This window comes from Puma concolor, chromosome B1 (genome assembly GCF_028749965.1).
Source record: "Puma concolor isolate L17-30 chromosome B1, mPumCon1.1.hap2, whole genome shotgun sequence".
NCBI classification, from domain to species: domain Eukaryota; kingdom Metazoa; phylum Chordata; class Mammalia; order Carnivora; family Felidae; genus Puma; species Puma concolor.
This window is the reverse complement of record NC_141670.1, coordinates 44471068-44491151: the sequence shown is the minus strand read 5'-3', so window position 1 is coordinate 44491151 and position 20084 is coordinate 44471068. Positions and strand designations below refer to the sequence as shown.

The window sequence follows — 20084 nt, the reverse complement described above, 5'->3', positions numbered from 1 at the left end:
TCTATTCTGTTACTCATTTAAATATTGCCAAGCAGCCAACAGAACACTCAATATGAGAATAATAATTAAATTCAATTGTCTTTTATAGTTTGCTAATTTACAGTCATAAAAACCATACATTTACACAATTTTTCAATTTTGTTGTTATGAGAGAACATATCTTATGTAACAGTTCTTAGTGCTATGTGGGCCCCATTTCTACCCTTGCCCTGGGCCCCACTAATGCCAGGGCTGCGCCTGTGTATGAAGATCTGGGGGAAGAGGGAATAACACTGAAACAAACAGCAGAATGTTTGACATGTTGGAGGGACAGAAAAGCCAGTGTGGCCACAGCCTGGAAGATGAGGTTGGAGAGGTGGGCAGGGGCCCTGCGATGTGGTGAGGAGTTTGGATCCTCTCTAGCAGAGTGGGAAGCCATTGAAGGGTTTTGCGCTGGAGAAGATGGTTCTGGCTGTTCTTAAAAAGAATGATGTCCGAGGGCACAAGAATAGAGGCAGGCACCCAATTAGAAAGCTGCAGCTTTAGTTCCAGCAAGATGACAGTGACTTTGACCCGAGTTCTCACAGTGAGAAGCGGGTCAGACCAAGGATATACGTGAAGGAAGAGAAGACATGATTTACAAATGGATCGAGTGTTAGACATGGGGGAGGGAGAGAATGATTTTCAGGTCTTTGGTTTGAGCAACGGATGTATGGTGGTGGGATGCCTAGAGAGGGCAGTGGGAGGTGGAGAATAGAACAGAATTTGGAACATAAGTTCTGCTTTTGTACAAGTGCTTACACTACTGAAAATGGAGAGAGGAGGAACTAATCAACTAGGAGAAATTTACTAGTGTACCTTCTTACACCCTGTCAACAGCTTACAGGTAGGTCCCACTGGGGCTTATGCCATCAGCGCTGTCCCACTCCTGTTGCCCATCAACCGTCCCTGCAAGGTTTTGACAGGATAGCTGAGCTGTTACAACTAAATTCCTTTCTGGCCTCGAAATTCTATGATTTTAAGGTGGCACAAAGTGGGACCCAGAAGTATTTGAATTTTAAAGGAAGACTCTTTAAAGACTGAAGAGGAATCAATCTGTAGTGGTTGAAATGTTTGCATGGCAGTCTTCCAGTTGGCCACCGCCCACCTTGCTGGCATCCTTATCTGTGATCCTTGTCTCTGTACATACTCGGGTGCACATTCACATCTATGTCCTGTTTTTAGAACCAGCATGTAAGAAGTGCTTCATGTATCTTTGTTGTATGAACGAGTGATATGAATGCATCAACCAGGATTATTTGCCTTGTTTTTCCCTGTGGGTCTTCTCTTATTTGCCATCCCCCAAATCTGATTGGGTTGGCTATGAGGGAGAAGAGCCCGGGAGGGCTCTTTGCAATGTCGTGCTTTAGTGCTTTAGATACCTGCTTGCATCCCCAAAGCACCCTTGCGGTCACTACTTCAGGTCTACAAGCTCTTACCCAAAATCCAGGTGTGCTTCAGGATTCCAACTGTTTGCAGATTTTAAGAAGCTAATTCTGCATATTCTACCTTTTATTATATCCAAACCCCCAATGAGCAGGGGAAGCACCTTGTAATTAAACATATAAACCCTTTTGGAGCAAAATGTAAGAATATCCACATTAAGTAAGAAAATACATGACTTCAAGTCAAGTCTTGCTGCCAGGTGAGTTATGATATGCTTTTAGTTTTCTGAGTGTAGTAGTTTGGAAATGTGGACAGGAGACTCTGGACCTGGGAAACCCTCACTTTTTGGATGAGGCATATGAGGTTCAGAGAGATGAAGTAATGTGCCCAAGGTCACTGTCGAGACTAGAATACGGCTGCTCTTTGTACTGCATAATTCTGGGCTACTTGTCCTATCTGCTGCCCAATGGAAAGCAGTAAATGGCAGCCACTCCTGGTACTTAGCTGCTGTGGACACTGAAGACCAAGTTTGGAAAGTTTTCTTTCTGGAACAGCAATGCCTCCATCTACTGGACAGATGAAAGAATGACATCTGACCCACAAGGAGAAACGAAGTTCATGATGCGGGTCATGGATTCTAAAGAAGGGCAGCTGAATTGTCTTTCCCTTCTGTATCAGTGCAGATCATATTTCAGGGGGTTAGAAAGATGCTACTACCTTACCCTTACATAATCCATCCTTTAAAATAAAACAACAACAATAATGAAAGCTCATTCACCCAATTGCCGGGAATTATAGAGTGAAAGTACCAGTGTCCGTTCTCAGGACCTCCAGAACACCTTTTCTAAAACATGGCACTCTCTTGCTTCAAACTTTTCGGTGGCTCCCATCAATTTCAGAAGTGATTCCACAGGACTCCTTCTTATGACACCTGCCACTCCAGCCCATTCCCCACACATATGCTCCTTGCCCCATGGGGCCCTTATTGTACCTGTATTTCCCATTATAGAACCCGAACTGCCTACAACATTCTTACTTGCTTGCTTTCTCTGCCAGACTCTTGGTTTCTGTGCCTTTCAGAGTACCCAGAATTAGTAGGAGTTTGATCATTTTTGAGAGACGAAAAAGTAGAGTGAATTTATCTCAAAAGCTTAAGATAATCAAACAGTTGCTTATTAATTAAATGCACACACAGTAATCATACAGTAATTGGTTCCTAAATCTCAGGGTAATTACAATTTTAAAATACTTGCTTGAATACGAATTTTGGTAGAGGAAGGAATGGGACCAGCTTGGGGATATTGGTTTCCCCAAAGAAAGAAGATTGTCAAAGAATCACAATATGCAGAATAATTTGCTCCTACAAGAAATGACTCTTTCCTTGAATCTCCCACATCATCTTTTCTTAGCGTCTTGAACTTCTCAAAATAAAACCTCAAAATGAATTAGCCAAAGAAACAAGAAACTGGACGTGGAATATGGCACTTGGCAAACTGGGGTAGGTTACAAAACAAACAGATACAGTTATTATTTTTTCAGGTACGTGTATTGTGTCTTATTAATCCACCTTATTAGATGTGCAATTCAGTGGTTTTTAGTATATTCACAAAGCTGTGCAACAGTTGCCATCATCAATTTTAGAACATTTCATCATCCCTCCAAGAAACCCTGTACCTTTAACTGTCAACCCCAAGGACCCCCGCTCCACCACCACTTTAGCAACAACTAATTTACTTTCTGTCTCTACAGAATTGCTCGTTTGGGATATTTCATATAAATAAAGTCATATAGTATGCGATGTTTTGTGTCTGATTTCTTTCACTTAGGGTAGTGTATTCAAGGTTCATCCATGTTGAAGCACGTGTTAGTACTTACTTCTTTTCATGACTGAGTAATATTCTATTGTATGGCTCTATCACTTTTGTTTATCCACTCACCAGTTAATGAACATTTGGGTTGTTCTCATCAGCAGCTATAATGCATAATGTTACTGCAAATATTCGTGTACAGGTTTTTGTGTGGACATACGTTTTCAGTTCTCTTGAGTATATACGTAGGAGTAGAATTGCTGCATCCAGTGATACACATATATTTATTTCCTCCCCCTACTAGATTAAAAACATCCCCAGGGCAGAGTTTGAGGTATTTGTCTCCTGACCCAGTACTATGTACGTTGATGTTCATTACATGTTTATTGCCTGGAATGAATAAGTGGATGATATTCGTAATTCTAACAAGGAAGGTGGTAGGGAGTTGGAGGCTAGACAGGCAGCATGAATAAAATGAATCTTTTCAAAAAACTAAAATCATGGGGCGCCTGGGTGGTTCAGTCAGTTAAGCATCCGACTCTTGATTTCGGCTCAAGCCATGATCCCAGAGTCTTAGGATTGAGCCCCTCATTGGGCTCAGTGCTGAGCATGGAGCTTGCTTAGGATCCTCTCTCTCTCTCTCCCCCTCTTCCTTGCTCTTGCTCTTTCAAAAACAACAAAAACAAAAAACCTCAAATCATGAACAATCTTGACACTGACAAGTAAAATTGCAAAATACACTTCTCAGAACCCCAGCATCCCTTCCGTAAAACGAGATCAACAATACCTTACAGAGGTGTCGCGTTAAAATTGTTCTCCATCTGAGGAGGCCTCCAATAGAGCTGGCACGCACACTAAGCACTCCACCAGTGCTCTGTAGCTGGTTAAATTCAGTGTGGTCCCTCACCCACAAACCAATCCACACTTGGGCATTTTGTGAAATACTGTCTAGCTCTAACCTGGAAAAGACTGGATTTTCATCTCAGCTTCAAGCTCTGTCTTTTGCTGCCTATGAGATTGTTATGCCTCTGCCTATATTCATGATATCAAAGCAGTTAGTTTAGCAAGTGGAAAGAGAGGACTAATCTAGTGACTCATGCTCTCAGGATGAGAGCTAGAAATGCCACCCCACCAATTCTGCCTGGCAACATCTCCCCTGTGGTGAGCTGGGCCCAGCAAGCTACACACTCTTCACATGTGGGGAATTAGACTCTTGCCCTCATTTGGGGGCTTGGTCAATCTTTTCAGAACATAGCTTATCTATTGCTTAGATATCACATAGACTCAATTTGTCAGCCTCTTTTCAGAGTGTGATTCTTGAGAACATTTGCGGACAAAGACCAAGTGAGGGAGTTCTATGTTTATTACATATACTATTATGTTAAAATATGTTAAAAAGTAAAATGGGCATCTAGTTAAATACTTTTAATGATGGGCTAAATTTTGTTGATTAGGATTATTTCCACACTAAACCAAGACTGAAATGATAGAATCTGTAAACTTCAGAATATGAATGCATTTCAATTACTTTCAAGTTTAGGTACAAAACTCAAGCTAGAAACAAAAAAAATATATGTATCATTTATGTCAGTCTTGCTTTCCTGACTAGGTACAAATACGTTATCAATACATCAACTCAAAAATCTAAAGACCGCCAGCCTCAGCCTCTTATGTATGCGGTATCATTTTTGTAAATGAAGGAGACTTCTAAAGCATCTGACATTTTCTAAACTCACGAATTGACAAAAAAAAAAATTGTTCTTATCTTGCTTACACGATTAATTTATTACTCACCTCCTTTTAATAACTAGAACAGAGGGGACGTTCTCATTTCCTGTTTGTGAACAAATCCCCAATTAGCACTGTGAGAACTACTGAGTTTTATTGCAAGGGTCAATAAGTACCGTAAAGGTTCCCAATTTGTGGTGGCATCTGACAATTCACAGACGTGCCACCCTCCAGGCGATTACCAACAGCTAAATCACCCCCACCCACCACCTCCAGGAATCACAACCCGTGATCTTGCCGACCCATCTCTGAGGCAAGTTTGTTACTTGGAACTGGACCCCATTTGGGAAAGGTAGCCAATTCCTACGTTACCGTCATAGAAAGACCTAGAACTAAGAGAGGGTCTTGAAGACCAGCATTACTCCTCCTTACCACATGCCAGGCACCCTGCACTGTGGGTGGAGATGGGAGCAGGGAAAAGGTTGACCTAGACCCACAGTTTAAGGACATTTTTGCTGCAATCTTTTACTAGTTGTTGTTGTTTTTCCAGTAGAAAGGAGTAGGAAACAGTCAAGAGGAATATGGGTGTGCATATTTCTTGAAATCCAGACGTTCAGAGAAAAAAAAAATCCATAAAAAATGTCCCTAATACAAAAATTGGCAAAACAAATAGCCCTCTTTTTTTAAACTGAACTTTGTAATAGGAGAAATTCTCTCACAAGGAGAGAGTGTTCCTGAGCCAAGTTTAGGCAGAGGAAAATTTTTCCAGCATGTCAGGAACGAAGCTGACGTTCCATTAAGAAAAAAAAAAAAATGTGCTAGAGGAAAGAGTAAAGGGGAAAAGGCACCAGAATTCAGACGGAGCTTTAAATTCCAGAGAGGGCACAGTTGAGAGCCCACGGAAAAACCCCCTCCGAAGGGAGACTCAGCCCATTTCTCCCTGGACCTCCCAGCCCCAGTGGACATTTCCTGTTCTGCCTCTGGAAATTCAAGCCAAAAATTACAAAACATCCTTTTCCCTCTGACCAAGTGCTTGGTTCGGAGACCGTCCCCTCCCCACGTCCGTGATCTCAGTGCCTGCCTTCCCCTTCCTTCCGCGGAACCCCTCCCTGAGCAGCAGCGCCGGCTTCCCAAGCAGGGTTGATGGATCCGCGGTAGCAGGTGGTGGAAGAGGGAGACAGAAACGACCGTGGGGACCCCAGCCGAAGAGGTAGGAACGGGGGCACCGGACGTTCTTGCGATCCTTTGACATGTATTGAGCCAAAGAGGCACTTGTCCTTTAAGCCTTGGGCTGACGGCGTTCTTTTGCCGGTGGGGGGGTGGGGGTGGACGCACAGCCATAAGGTCAGAAGTTTCTTTCCCTCTCTTTCCAAGTTGAACTTTAATTCCTGGGTTCCTGGAAGCACACGTTTTGTTTGATTTCTGGTATGGAAAGCTCTGTGGCAGAATTCTGAGAGTTCCCTGATTTCTCTGGCTTTGGGGGTTTGTCTTTTCTTCTTCTTCTTCTTCTTCTTCTTCTTCTTCTTCTTCTTCTTCTTCTTCTTCTTCTCCCTGGAATGTCACATTTGTAAATACCTTCAGCTCTGAATAGATCGAGTGGCATTTTCACAGTGGTGAGCTGGGCGCAACCGGCACCCAGGACCTTGACCACGTGCTCTGCCGGCCGGCCGGCAGTGCTATCTCCTTCCCCTGCCCCACCCCCACCACGGGCACACTCCGGAGTGGCTTCTCCAGGCGTGGAAATGTGGCGCAGGCCCCCAGGGAACCTTGAGCACCAGCGCTGCGCGTTTATGGGTCCGCCCAGGTGGCGTTCGAGACCCAGATGAGCGTGGCAGAGGTTACCCGTCCACCCGGGAGGCTGCGTGGGGCCCTTGGCTCTGTCAGGGACGTGCTCCTGGCCGTGCGTCGCCGAAAGCCAGCCTTGGCACCACATGTGCTGACATGGGACCGACACGGAGAGCGCAGCTTGGCTTCTGCCTAAGGAGTAACTCAAAAATTTATGAAGCAGTCATAAATGAAGCATCTCAAATGCCCTCTCTTTGAACTCGTGTGGCTTTTACTTCTCTGTATCTTGCTGAGCCACACACTTGCACTGCTCTCTTACAGGCTGCAAAAATGAGAGTGTGAATTGAACAGACTAGTCATAACCTATTAGCTGGTGATCCCAAGACAGCAACGGTTGCTGGTGCCAGGCACCATTCTAAGGGTGGTGGGTGTCACTGTCGTCCCCTTTACTTACCCATGAGGACACTGAAGGTGCAGAGACAACCAGCACATGGCAGAGGTGGGATCTGCACTGAGGTAGCCTGGGGCCCCGGTCTTTGCTGCCAAGCTCTGAAACCAGGAAGGTGGGGATTTGAATCTTGGTTCCTGCATTGCCTCGTTGGATGACTTTGGACAAGTTCAATGCCCTCAGCCTCAGGTCCCTCATCTGTAAAATGGCGTAGTGATAATCTCCACCTTAGAGAAGAGCTGCGAGCAGTAAAATAGATTTAAAAGATGATTTTATTGAAGCCAGTGAACAATGCAAGCGAGCCCTTCCCAGTCCCTATAGTGTGTGGTATGAATGTGGACAGATCTCTTGCAAATGAAAAGCCTCAGGGTTCTGTGGGTGACAGCAAGGGTGCCTTGTGAGGATCTGTACCTTCCATGAGGGACATTGGACTTTACTTGCCAGTCAGTACAGGACTGTAGCCGCCAGCTCACTGGACTCCAAGCTCCCTAAGGGCAGGGTTCATATAGTATGTCTTTTTATTTCTCTTAAAAAATGTTTCTCGGGGCGCCTGGGTGGCCCAGTTGGTTAAGCGTCTGACTTCGGCTCAGGTTCCGATCTCACGGTTCGTAAGTTCGAGCCCCGTGTCAGGCTCTGTGCTGACAGCTCAGAGCCTGGAGCCTGCTTCGGATTCTGTGCCTCCCTCTCTCTCTGCCCTTTGTCTGCTCACACTCTGTCTCTGTCCCTCAAAAATAAAAATAAAACATTAAAAAAAATTTTTTTAATGCTTCTCAAACTGTGGTCTGAGGTTATCATTGTCTTTCAGAAGGGACACAGGGTCCCTTTGGGGAGGAGTTCAGCCAGAAGCCTCCTCTTCCTACTTCCAACCAAGCACCTCCACCTTTATGGATTTATATGTTGGGGTGCCCAGCTGAAGGAAAGTTTTGAGAACAATTTTGAGAACCGTTAACCTGGAAGAAGTCATGCGTCTGGGCTGAAAATGACTGCTTGTGAGATGGAGTTGATTTCCGGGAGGATTTCTAGCTTCCCTGTCCAAGCTCTCACTTGGCCCTCCCCACTGCCTCCGACTTAGTGATCATCTCCTGCCCTGGGGCACCCAGTGGAGGTGTGTGCCTACCAGGTCTGGAGGTGAACTCTTCCATCTCAGGCAGCCCATCCTCGTGTGCAGGGACAGGCAAGCTTATATTACAACGTGGCCTCCCTCTGAGTCTTTTCTGAATGTGCCCTTCTCAACTCTGTTCCCAGTTATGGACTGCATGATCAATAATCATAATAGTGTTACTGCTCTCTTTTAATGATAACAGCTTACCTACTGAGCCAGGCACTGTGCTAAGCCCATTACACCAATTAGCTCATGTAGTCCCCACAAAAGCCCCCCAATTAGGCAGTTGGGCAGGTCCCTCACTCTGCTGACGAGGCATCTAAAGGTAGAGACATAAAGTGACTTGCTCAAGGGCACCCAGCTGGTTAGGGTTGATGGTGGATTTGGAACCCCATCCTCTGAGTCTGAGCCACACTGCCTTGAATATTTTTGCAGCCCTGTTTGACAGAGGTAAGAGGGATATTGTTGTGTGTTTCGTTCATATTTTGGGCAAAGGATGCCCCAGAGAATAGGCTGGGAGGAACAGAGTGACCAAGGCCAGGACAGAATGTTCCATGGAAGGAAGGGTGCTTCTGTGAAAAAGTGGAATCAGGATTTTTAAGCTATATCCCTGGTAAGCTTTACTTCTTCCCTCAGAGGTGGTGTGGTTTAGTGGGAAAGAACAGCTCTGTAGCCAGACTTCTCGGGTTCAAATCCTAGTACCGCCGTGTATTAGTTAGGTCATCTTAGACAAATTATCAAAATAACGACATCCCATATAGAGGGATGATAATGACAGTATCAATTTCATAGAGATATTATTATGATTAAGTGGTTTAGTCCACATAAAGCATTTAGAACTGTGTCTGGCACGGAGTATGCACTCAGTAAATATGTTATTATGTGTAAAAGAGGTTGTTGGGTTAACTTTAGGTAGCTGGGTGGCCATCTGGAAATAAGTACCTAGTGTTTGAGACTATAAAATGGACACTAACAATTTCAACTGTGAGCTGGGTGGGAGAGGGTTGTTCCTGGACCCCAGCCAAAAAGGACCAGGGTCCCAGCTTAGGACTTACGAGAAAGAATTAAGATGTTCTGTTAGAGATTAAAAAGGTAGAACTAAAGCAGCTAGTCTTTAGGGTTGGCCTTGCCAAATTGGATCCTTTGATTAAATGAAGTATAATTTATTTATCTTTGAAGTTATGGTAATTAGTCCCACCTCTGACCTATTGTTATTTTGAAAAAAAAATTGCTTGTGCTTTCAGTGAGCAAATGCCAATGGCTGAACCACTTGTATTTTTAGAAGAATGGCTTCAGGGTTTCAAGCTGAGATATAAAATTTAAGAGCTAAATATAGCAGATAAAAAGCCAGTAAAGAGATCATGAATTGCAAAAGAATTTTGTGGCTTTTTCAAAGAACAAATCTGTGCAGAGCCTAAGCCTAGATTAAATTTGCAAGGATTTTGAAAGCTATGTGCATCAGTTTGCCAACCTTTACTGGAAGGAAAACTAGGCAAGATATGAATTAATAATTGATATTTATTGAGCACTTACTATGAACCAGGCACTGTGCCAAGTGCTTCATACGCATTTTCTCATTTGCTTAATCCTCAGAACTGCATATCAAGGTACTACTTGTACTTATCCCCAGTTTACAAATGCAGAATGCAAAGTTTAGAGAAGAAAACAATATGTGTAAACACACGCATAGCTGGTAAGTGCTAGGGTTGGCACTAAGTCAGGACCGTCTGGTTTGCGCATGGTGCTTAAATCTCACAGTTTGGTTCTAGTGGATCTAATCCTCCCTGATTTAGGCCATTTCTGTCTGTTTGAAGAGTGCTGTTGGGAAGAAGATGGAGGGAGCAGGAACACCCACAGCATGAGGTCTAGTGAAGCACTTAGGCATTTTGTAGAACAGGAGTCGGAAGATGCAAAGGCAGGCCGGGGCAGGGTGCTGGACGCACAGTAACTGCATCTAAGCAATCACACTCTCAGGCAGGGCCCGGCAAGCAGGTTGCTATCTGAACTTGTTTCCATTCTCTCCAGAGTCCCTGTGTCTAGGGATTCCTCCCTCCTTTTCCTTATTTTAGTTTATTTTTTATTCTTTTAAGTTAATTTATTTTGAGAGAGAGAGGGCAAGCGAGCAGGGGAGGGGCAGAGAGAGGGAGAGGGAGAATCCCAAGCAGGCTTTGCACTGTGCAGACCCTGAGGCGGGGTTTGAACCCACAAACCCATGAGATCATGACCTGAGCAGAAATCAAGAGTTGGACACTTAACTGACTGAGCCACCCAGGTGCCCCTCCTCCCTCCTTCTATGCAAGGATCTCCATCACTTTCTGCAAGACAGAGAAGGTCCCAGCTGCAGCCTCCTACTGAGCCTTGCTTTGCACCTCATACCCTCAGTGTCCTGTATCTAAAATGAATCCTTTTTGTCGTCCATCAGAACTCCCTTTGACCAGTGCTTGACTTTCTTTTTTTTTTTTTTTAATTTTTTTTAACGTTTATTTATTTTTGAGACAGAGCATGAATAGGGGAGGAGCAGAGAGAGGGGGAGACACAGAATCTGAAACAGGCTCCAGACTCTGAGCTGTCAGCACAGAGCCTGACGCGGGGCTCGAACTCACAAACCGTGAGATCATGACCTGAGCCGAAGTCGGACGCTTAACCGACCGAGCCACCCAGGCGCCCCGACCAGTGCTTGACTTTCAGCCAACCACTGGCAAGTGATTAATAAATGAATTGATACGCAGGTTCGGCTCTAATGGGAGACTTAGATCTCACCCTGGCAGTGAGGAGGGGAAGCATTTTGGAGGAGGGAGACCCCCAGGCACCCCCTAACCACATTCCATGGTGGCTATCTGCTCCAACCCTGGAAAGGCAGCCCCTTTCTGAGGGTCTGAGGTCCACAGCGCAAGCTTCTCAGGTGTTCTTGATAGAGAAGCTGCTTATCTGAATTCTCACAAAACATCTTTAGCACCGGCTCAGCCGGGGCAGCTCTAGACAGCAGTGTGACATAGGTGATGCCGTTCCCCAGTGCCCAGGTCCCCCCTCTGTGTGTCCTTTTGTCTTTCCTGGAGGCCCCACTTCCACTTATATCCCTCACACGCAGACTCTTCTTCCTTCCTCACCTCCAACAAGCTCCTCAGGCCCTTAACTCACTGGACAACATTGAAACACATATTCCTCAAGTGCGGGTGTGTGTGCAACAAGAATCAAATTGTTTTGCTGGAAACAAGATGACAATGGAATTTAGGAATTAGCAGTTTGGGGAGGGTTTTTAAGGATTTGGGGATATAAGAGTGTCTGGGTGGCTCAGTCAGTTACGTGTCTGACTTAGACTCAGGGCATGATCTCACTGTTCGTGGGTTCGAGCCCCATGTCGGGCTCCGTGCTGACAGAGCCTGGAGCCTGCTTCGGATTCTGTGCCTCCCTCTGTGTCCACCCCTCCCCTGCTCATGCTCTCGCTCTCTCTCTCTCTCTCTCTCTCAAAAATAAATAAACATTAAAAAAAAAAGGATTTGGGGTATAGGTCCTTGTTAGGCCCCCCCACCCCCAAATCACACACTATAAACCAGTGCTCCTGTGGGGCCCATCAGGAGTTATGGAAGGTCCTAGTTAATGACTATGGGTGGGGTTAAGAGAAGGGAGGAAATCTGTCGTTTGTCCTGGGCCACCCAAGGTGTATGGGGATGGGGGAGGGTGGGTAGTTTGCACCTCCTACACTTGCAGGCCTGGAGGGCTAATGAAGATGTTCCTTGGCCTCATCCTCCCTTTCCAAAAGGAGTTTTCAAAGAGACTAAAGCAGACAGGAGTAGTTGTAAAAGCAGACCTAATACAGAATAAAACATCTCAAGGCAGCAGGGGAAGGCTTGGTATATGTTCCTTGTTCAACGTGGGGCCGTCCTGGACCCTTGGAAGTTTCTGTAGTTTGACTCTCTGGCTAATTATTACCATGTGTGTGGCTGCTGGCAGCCGCCCTGTACTGGGGCTGCCAGGGATGTTGCCAGGCTGGCCTGAGGGCTGCACCAGCTGCCCGGGCCCCTGGAGCTTTCTGGAGGGACAAGCAGACGTGCCCACTGACCACGTCCTGGCCATCGGGTAAGTGGCTTGCCTGTCTCCCCTGCCTCCTCGCCGCACGCCGTTGGCTGCCCTGTTCTAGCACGCCTGTGACATGTGCACATGGTGAGTGAGCACAGCCTGCTCCTTTCCTCCGAGCGGCTCAGTAACCGGCATGCCCCGCACGTGCTTGCATAAATGCGGAGGTGCGTCATGGAAAAGAGGGGCCTGCTGATATCTGAATAAGCAAACAGCTGTCAGGACTCTAGGCATGTGTCAGCGTTAGCCTGCTAAGGGTTTAGTCTGCTTCTAGAATCCAGAGCATCAGGGCTGAAAGGGATCGTAAAGACCTCCTAGTCTACATCCTTCCTTTTGCGGATGAAGAGAAGGAAGCTTAGGGTAGTAGTGACTTGCCCAAGGCCACAGAGCTAAGACCAGTCTGTTAAGTGGATGGTTTTGGGAAGAGATTAAAGTTATGCGGTTGCCATATATTTCCATGTGCCCTTATAAATCCACTCTCCACTCTTCTCCCCTTTTCTCTGTGTGCAGGAGGCTGATGTGAATGGCTCCCTTCCAGTTAGGTGCAGGCAACAGAGGCCACTGGCAGGAAATCAGAGGAAGGGAAGAGAGTGATATGAGGTGCTTATTCCTCTGCCCGTTTGCTGCGGCATTGCTGGGGGCTGACTGTGTCCCCTGACCGAAGGCCACAGCTCCTGTCAGCCCTCTCTCTCCATCCAGCTCTGTCTCCCTCACCCTTTAGGCCTGGAGTGGTGCTGGAGTCTCCTTCATTGTTCAGCTATGTGAAACTACACTCTCTGGAGATCTCTCACACTCTACTCAGACCTTTGATTACAGTCCTTTTGGTTTTTTTTAAGCTTATTTATTTATTCTGAGAGAGAGAGAGCGTGCGTGTGCACAAGATGGGGAGGGGCAGAGAGAGAGAGAGAGAGAGAGAGAAGGAGAATCCCAAGCAGGCCCAGCACTGTCAGTGCAGAGCCCGACGTGGGGCTTGAACTCACAAGCTGAGATCATGACCTGAACCGAAATCAAGAGTCGGAGACTTAATCGACTGAACCACCCAGGCGCTCCTACAGTCCCTTTATCAAACTCTCAAACTGGGCAGTGTCACCTGCCAGGATCCTGACTGATACATGTGGGTGGCTTTATTACAGAAAGAAAAATCTATATGAAAGGAAGGTGAAATTTAGGAAGAGGCTATGTAAGTTTCCTGTGGCTGCTCTAACAGATGGCCACACACTTGGTGGCTTGAAACAACAGAATTTATTCTTTCACCGTTCTGGAGGCCAGAAGTCCAAAATCAGTATCACTGGGTAGATATTGAGATATCAGAAGGGCCACGCTTCTTCAATAGCTTCTGGTGGCTGCCATTCTCCTTAGCTTGTGGCCACATCACTTCAGTATCTGCCTCCGTGGTCGTATTGCCTGTTCCTCTTCTGTGTGTGAAACCTTCTTCTGCTTCCCTTTTTAGAAGGACTCTTGTAATTGCATTTAGGGCCCACCCAGATAATCCAAGATAGTCTATCCATTTCAAAATCTTTCATTACATTTGCAAATAAAATAACATTTTTCTTTTTTTTTTTTTTTAAATTTTTTTTTTCAACGTTTATTTATTTTTTGGGACAGAGAGAGACAGAGCATGAATGGGGGAGGGGCAGAGAGAGAGGGAGACACAGAATCGGAAGCAGGCTCCAGGCTCCGAGCCATCAGCCCAGAGCCCGACGCGGGGCTCGAACTCACGGACCGCGAGATCATGACCTGGCTGAAGTCGGACGCTTAACCGACTGCGCCACCCAGGCGCCCCTAAAATAACATTTTTCTAAATAAGGTCACATTTACAGGTTCCAGGGAGTGGGACCTGATATCTTTGGGGTCATTATTCAGCTTACTACAGAGAGTGATAGAGGCACAGGTGAATTCCTTCAGAACAATTTTTTAAAGATTTTATTTTAGAGCAATTTAAGGTTACAAAAAACATTGAGGGGAAGGCAGAGAGATTTCCTATATGCCTCCTGCCCCTACACATGCATAGCCTCCCCCATTATCAACAATATTCACCAGAATGGTCCATTTTTACCAAAGATGAACCTACATTGACACATCATAATCATACGAAGTCCATAGTTTACCTTATGGTTCATTCTTGGTGTTGTACATTCTATGGGTTTGGACAAATGTATAATGATCTATACCCATCATTATAAACTCATACTGAGTGTTTTCACTGCCCTAAAATCCTCTGTACTATGCCTATTTGTCTTCTCCACATCCCCCTACACTGGCAACCACTGATCTTTTTACTGTCTCCAGAGTTTTGCCTTTTCCAGAATGTCCCATAGTTGGAATTATACAGTATGTAGCCTTATCATTGGCTCCTTTCACTGAATAATATGCATTTAAGGTTCCTCCATGTCTTTTCATGGTTTCACAGCTCATTTATTTTTAGCCCTGAATAATATTCCATTATCTGGATTACCACAATTTATTTATTCATTCACCTACTGAATGACATCTTGGTTGCTTCCAGGCTTTGCCAATTATGAATAAAGATGCTATAAACATCTGTGTGCATTTTTTATGGACATAAGTTTTCAACTCCATTGCATTAATCCCAAGGAGTGAAATTGCTAGAGTGAATGGTAAAAGTATGTTTAGTTTTATGAGAAATTGCCAAACCGTCTTCCAAAGCAGTTGTCCTATTTTGCATTCCTTCTAGCAATGTATGAGAGTTCCCGTTCCTCCACATCTTCACCAGCATTTGGTGTTGTCAGTGTTCCAGATTTTGACCGTTCTAATTGGTGTGCAGTGGTATCTCACTGTTTCAATTTGCATTTCTCTGATGATGTATGATGTGGAGTATCTTGTTTCTCTATTCTATCTTTTTAATTTAAATCCAAGTTAGTTAACCTATAGTAATGATGATTTCAGGAATAGAATTTAGTGATTCATCACTTACATATAACACCCAGTGCTCCTCCCAACAAGTGCCCTCCTTAATGCCCATCACCCATTTAGTCCATCCCACCATCCAACACCCCTCCAGCAGCCCTCAGTTTGTTCTCTGTATTTAAGAGTCTCTTATGGTTTGTTTTCCTCTCTGTTTTTATCTTATTTTTGCTTCCCTTCCCCTATGTTTGCCTTAAATGAACATGCTCATCATGTTTGTTTCTTAAATTCCACATATGAGTGAAATCATATCATATTTGTCTGTGGAGCATCTTTTCAAATGCTTATTTGCCATCTGTATAGCTTCTTTATTGAAATGCCTGTTATAGTCTTTGGCCCATTTTTTAATCAGCTTGTTTCTTTTTTTTTTTTTTTTTAATGTTTATTATTTAGTTTTGAGACAGAGAGAGACAGAGCATGTGCAGGGGAGGGGCAGAGAGAGAGGGAGACACAGAATCTGAAGCAGGCTCCAGGCTCCGAGCTGTCACCACAGAGCCTGACATGGGGTTCGAACTCACAAACCGTGAGATCATGACCCGAGCCGATGTCAGACACTTAACCGACTGAGCCACCCAGGCGCTCCGCTTGTTTCTTTATTGTTCAGTTTTAAGGGTTTTTCGTAAACTTTAGGTAATGAACTTTATCAGATCTGTCCTTTGCATATATTTTCTCTCAGTCTGTGGCTTATCTTCTCATTCTCTTGACAGTGTTTTTCAAACAGAGCAGAAAATTTTTAATTTTAATGAGTCCAAGTTTTTAATAATTTCTTTCATTCATTGTGTCTTTGGTATTGTATCAAAAAGTCATCTCCACACTCAAAGCCATCCATATTTTCTCCTGTATTATTTTTGAGAAGTTTTATAGTTTTGCATTTTACATTTAGGTCTGTGATCCATTTTGAGTCAGTTTTATGAAGGACATTCCAGTTGTCCCTGCACCATTTGTTGGAAAGACTATCTTTGCTCATTGTCTTGCCTTTGCTCCTTTGACTATATGTGTGTGGGCCTATTTCCATGCTCCCTGTTCTGTTCCATTGATTTATTTGTCTGTTCTTTCACCAATAGTGAAAGACAGTACACTGTCTTGAGTGCTGTAGCTTTATAGTAAGTCTTGAAGTTAAGTAGTGTCACTTCTACAACTTTGTTCCTCTCCCTCAAAATCCTGTTGGCTATTCTGGGTCTTTTGCCTCTCCATATAGATATTAGAATCAGTTTGTCAATATCCAAGTGGCTTCCATGGTGTCTCTGCTTATGCATCTCTGCTCTGGTAAGCAGTGACTTTCTGTACTCACCTGTCTGTCTCTCCAATCTTGGGTGCAGTGGTTTGTCCTGTGTCCTTCCCTTTCTTATGGATCAAAGAAGAGTTGTTGATTTTTCAGTCTGTTCAGCTTTTTACTTGCTGTTAGGACAGAGTGGTAACTTCCAAGCCCTCATGCAGTACCAGAAAACTCCAGAACTATTTTAATGGCCCACATTTATTGACAACTCTGTTTTTTTTTTTTTTTTTTTTTAATTTTTTTTTTTTCAACGTTTATTTATTTTTGGGACAGAGAGAGACAGAGCATGAACGGGGGAGGGGCAGAGAGAGAGGGAGACACAGAATCGGAAACAGGCTCCAGGCTCCGAGCCATCAGCCCAGAGCCTGACGCGGGGCTCGAACTCACGGACCGCGAGATCGTGACCTGGCTGAAGTCGGACGCTTAACCGACTGCGCCACCCAGGCGCCCCCAACTCTGTTTGACAAAAGCATTGCTCAGTCATTGGGAGACACATATTGCAGAAGATGCCTTTCAGCCCCTAGACTCTTAATCCCTTATCTTTGGGCCTGGCTGATGGATATTACTGGGACATTCCCTTTCTGAGGCCAGTTGTTCAGTCACCAGGCAAACATTGTGGGAAACAAAATGGTGGCAGATGTGATGGCGACGCAAAAGTTGTGGAAAAGCATAGCCTAGGGACATTTTGTGTGTGGAAATTATTTGACTCAAGGAGTTAAAATCTAGAGCACAAAAACTGAAAGCAATTACCTGGCTCCATCACCTTCTTTTACAGATGAGGAAAATGAGACCTGGAGAGGGGAATTTCCCTACCAACAGCTGGCGAATGACAGATCCAGGACTAAAATAGACTCAGTCTAAGGACTTCTCTACTATTCCACCCTCTCACATTCTTCTCACCCTTCTCACACCTTCTCACCAACTGCCCTCCTTCTGGACAATCTTTGAGTATTCTTTGTGGGATTTCTACCCTGAGTAGTTCCATTTGCTAGAAGTTGATAGGCAGCAGGAATGCACTAGATATTGAGTCTGTTACAACACAGAACAGGAAAACAATGCTGAGAATTGTGGCTTAGATCAGTGCTACTCAGAGTGCCAGTCCACAACAAGATGAAGGGCTGATATCAGAATATAAATCAACACACAGCTTCCTTCATTGAGAAGGTCTTGCTGTGAAAACAAGCCAGCTAACTAAACAGTGTACTTGAGTGATATGCTTGGTTTACAGTCTGCTACAAGCTCCTTCACTCATCACAGACCAGCATGATGATCACCGGCTAGAGGACAACAATAAAAGCATGGCTTCACTGCTGCTTCAGCAAACCTATCCCCCACATAGGTCATGTTGATAGACAAAGACATTGGAGAGGGTGATAGTTCCTCTGTCCAGAATGCACCTAGTCAGTAGAGTCCAGATCGAGGGCCATTCTTTATTAGGAATAATGACATTCCAGAAATCATCTAACAATGCCTGACTTGTAAAGCATAAATTTTGTGTGGCTAAAAGAGAAGTTGTTTTAAAAGTGCTTACTTACCACAGTGCACAGCATATGATAAAGCACTAAATAAATAAATAAATAAATTTATTACTACGTATCATCATCCAGTGCCAGTACCAGGTGCCTATGTCAAGTGAAAAACAAGTGAAGAATCTAGAGGTTTCCAACTTAAAGAAAACTTGGAGGGATGCAAATCCATATGTTTGAAGAACCATCATGTAGAAGAAAATAGACCAGTTGTATTAGTTGTATTAGTTGTATTTGTTCATTCAACTGATAAATCTTTTTGAGTGCTCACTGTATTCCCAGACTTTTTTCTACGTATTTGCTAAGGTTGCTGTGGGCAAAAATAATGAGGTCTTGGGCCTCATGGGTGAAGGTGGTTATGAGACAATATGTAAAATAAAAATAACTTCAGAAGAAAACCAAGTCAGAGCACCTCGGTGGCTCAGTCAGTTAAGCATCTGACTTCGGCTCGGGTCACAATCTCGTGATTCCTGAGTTCGAGCCCAGCGTTGGGCTCTGTGCTGACAGCTCAAGAGCCTGGAGACTGCCTCAGGCTCTGTGTCTCCTTCTGTCTCTGCCCTTCCCCACTCACACACACACACACACTCTCTCCCTCTCAAAAATAAACGTTAAAAATTAAGAGAAAAGAAGAAAGAAGAAGAAGAAGAAGAAGAAGAAGAAGAAGAAGAAGAAGAAGAAGGGGGAGGATGAGGAGGAGGAAGAGGAGGAGGAGGAGGAGGAGAAAACCAGGAGGATCATCAAGTAGAAGAAGGAGGAGAAGGAGAAGGAGAAGGAGGAGGAGGAGGAGGAGGAGGAGAAGGAGAAGGAGGAGGAGGAGGAGGAGGAGGAGAAGGAGAAGGAGAAGAAAGAAGAAAGAAGAAGAAGAAGGAGGAGGAGGAGAAGAAGAAGAAGAAGGAGAAGGAGAAGGAGAAGGAGAAGGAGAAGAAAGAAGAAGGAGGAGGAGGAGGAGAGGAAGATGGAGAAAACCAGGAGGATCATGTCAGCTAAATATAAGAAAGTTAATTTTAACAATATAAGGGAGTGTTTTTGAAAGTAACCTTTTCATTTTACAACAGTTTTTAGATTTACAAAAACTTGTGAAGATAGTATAGAGTGTTCCAGTATAATTCACATCCAGAATCCCTTGTCATTAACATTTAACATTTGTGTGGAACCCATGTCACAATTAAGGAACCAGTATTGATACATAATTATTAACTAAGGTTCGTGTTTTATTTAGATTTCTTTAGTTCTTGCTCAATGTCCAATTTCTGTTCCAAGATCTCATCCAGGGTGCCACATTGCATTTAGTAGTTATAACTCCTCTGGTTACTTTTGGTTTGACAGTTTCTCAGACTTTCCTTGGTTTTGACAACCCAGAGAGCTTTGAGGACCAATGATCCAGTATTTTGTAGAATATCTCAATCGGAATTTGTCTTATGTTGTTCTCATGATTATACTGTGGTTATGGGTTCTTAGAAGGAAGACCACAGAAGTGAAGTACCATTTCCTTGCATCAAGACAGGGGTACATACTGTCAACATGACTTATCACTGTTGATGTTAACTTTGATCACATGGCTGAAGCAGTGTTTGTCAGATTTCTGCACTGTGCAGTTACTCTTTTTTTCCTCTTTCTGTTTTGTATTCTTCGGGAGGAAGTCACTATGCACAGTCCATGCTTAAGGAGTGGAGAGTTAAGCATTACTTTATTGAGACTGGAGTATCTACATAAGTTATTTGGAATTTTTCTTCATGGAATATTTGTCCTTTTACTTATTTATTTGTTAAATTTATATTGTAAATATAAAATATATTGTAAATATATTGTTATTTATATTGTAGAAACTTATACATAATTATTTCATACTTCAGGTTATAATCCAACACTAATTTATTTTTTTTAATTTTTAAAATGTTTGTTTATTTTTGAGGGGGTGGGAGGGGCAGAGAGAGGAGGAGACATAGAATCCGAAGCAGGCTCCAGGCTCCAAGCTGTCAGCACAGAGCCCGATGCAGGGCTCCAACTC

General features: G+C 44.1%; 1 protein-coding gene across 1 annotated transcript in view; it reads left to right on the top strand.

Annotated features, from left to right (window-relative positions):
* Window positions 1–5905: 5905 nt before the first annotated feature.
* Window positions 5906–20084, top strand: part of TACC1 (transforming acidic coiled-coil containing protein 1) — a 122961-nt gene continuing 108782 nt past the window's right edge. The window contains exon 1 of the mRNA XM_086703665.1: window positions 5906–6150. The gene's annotated coding sequence lies outside the window, so the exon portion shown is untranslated. The remainder of the gene's footprint in view (window positions 6151–20084) is intronic.